This window comes from Tamandua tetradactyla, chromosome 10 (assembly GCF_023851605.1).
Source record: "Tamandua tetradactyla isolate mTamTet1 chromosome 10, mTamTet1.pri, whole genome shotgun sequence".
Classification (NCBI taxonomy): domain Eukaryota; kingdom Metazoa; phylum Chordata; class Mammalia; order Pilosa; family Myrmecophagidae; genus Tamandua; species Tamandua tetradactyla.
This window is the reverse complement of record NC_135336.1, coordinates 85,861,357-85,863,541: the sequence shown is the minus strand read 5'-3', so window position 1 is coordinate 85,863,541 and position 2,185 is coordinate 85,861,357.

Here is a 2,185-nt window from a genome sequence, read left to right as displayed (position 1 = left end):
CCCAACCGTGGACCCCAGCACGCACACATGCACAAACACTTCACAATTTTTTCTTTGGACAATGCACAGCTTTGTTTCCCTAGAATACTATGACAGCTGCTTGGTCATCACACCAGCCTCCATGGTCTTTATGGCTGTTTCACATAAAGAGGCAGCTTTCAGTCTGCAGTTGCTCTGGTCACTTTTGAAATACTAAAATAAATAAATGGCAGCTTTAAAAATCATAGGATGCATAACCTTTTTTCAAAGGAGGAGAAATTTTCATCTCCCAAAATCCCAAGATCCATTGTGACCACTGAGAAGGCACAGAAGTCTTAGAAGAAACTTCCGCTCTCATTCATTAATCTTGAGGCCTTCTTTGGAGATACTGATGGACAAATACATATCACAAGGGCAATTTTCAGGAGAAAGCCATCCTCCTGAAGTAAATTTTGTTAATGTCCCCCATGGAACTGTGACATAGGGATCCATATGGAATTTCCCACAGCTGCATGAAGTAACCAATTCTAAGGAACAGTAGATAGATGCACAACCAAGTTATTCTCATATCCTGAATACCGATTGCTCTTCCTGGCCAGTGTATAAGCAATCCAGAGATATGATCTAGAGATAAACAACCATCACTTCACAGTCCTTGTGTGACCTGCAGCAATAGTTGACATACTTGATCACTTCCGCCTCCTTGAAAGAATGTCTTCACTTGGCCTCAAGGAAACTACGTTCCTTACTTTTCTCCTACCAACTCCTTGTCCTTTCTCAGTCTCCTTTCTCTAGTCTCTAAAAGTTGTATGTTTTCTCTTTTGAATTTTCACTAATTCTCTTGGTGACTTCATTCAGTTTTCTGGCTTTAAATACCATCATTATGTTGAGGACACTCAAATTTATAACTCCAGCTTAGAACTTCCTCTGTACTCCAGAATTTTATATCCAATTACCAATTAGATAATTCTGCTTGAATGTCTAAAAGCATTTCAAAATTAACATTACCAAGACTGAACTTACTCCTTCTCCCTACTACCTTCTAAATACCTCCAATCCCAATCACTTATTGCCACTTCTGCTGCCACCATCTTGCTCCAAGTCACCATCATCTCTCACTTAGTTATTATATTAGTATCTAAATGGGTCTCCCTTCCTCCACTTCTGTACCCCACTCACCCTAGTCTATTCTAATTTTGCAGCAGATAGAACAGTGTTGTTTCTTTGCTCAAAATCTTCCTTCCCAATTCATTACAAATAAAAGACAAAGTGCTTACAACATCCAACAAATGCTTTACATGATTTGACCACATCCCTCATTATTCTTTTGACTTCATTGGCAACATTATCTAAAATTACAAACTCTTTACTTCACATCTCCCTTCTTAATCTATTATTCTCTTAAGCTTTTATTGCCACCTAAGGTATTATATATTTGGGCTATCTTAAAATGTAAGTTCCATAAAAAAAAATTAATTTATGCCTCTTTTTTTCATTCCTGTAGTCTAAACACCCACCCTTACCATAAGTGTTCAGTACATTGTCCACTCTAGGGTTAAAGTTCCATGGTAGGAACTCAAAAATTGGTATTGAATGTGGAGAAAGAGAAATGAACAGAAACAGGATCTACAAATCCATACTATTTCTGGATAAAGGTTGGCTCCAGCCCCTCACATTTCTGCTTATTTACCCTTGTGACTAGGCTAGAGAAAGCAATGCTTCATTATAAGTATCTTATCTAAAAGCTAGATTGTATCCAGACCTGGATAACCAATTTTTGTATTTTCTACCCAACATCCCACCATGATGTGAAGGAGTTTTCTTAAGACAAGTGTCCTCTTGTGTCCCATACAAACACAGTTCTACCTTAGCACACCAGCAAAAGAAGAAAGCTAAAGAAGAGCACATCTTTAACTTGTCTGCCCTTCCAACATACTACTCCAGACTCTTCACTGTCATCCAATGGTGAGCATTATTTTTATATCTTCATTTAATATTTGATGCATTTAACAAATGATCTTCCTAATGGTATGTTAGGAGATGTACAAGTTTATGGACTACAGGAAACTAGAGTTCTTGGGTGGAGCAAAGGAAACAGTGGATGACGAACCTGGCAGAAAAGTGATGGAAAAGGGAATGGGCATGTCAGTGTAAATGACTTGGAAATTTGATGATTAAAATCTTACTGCTGCAGAACCTGGTCTTT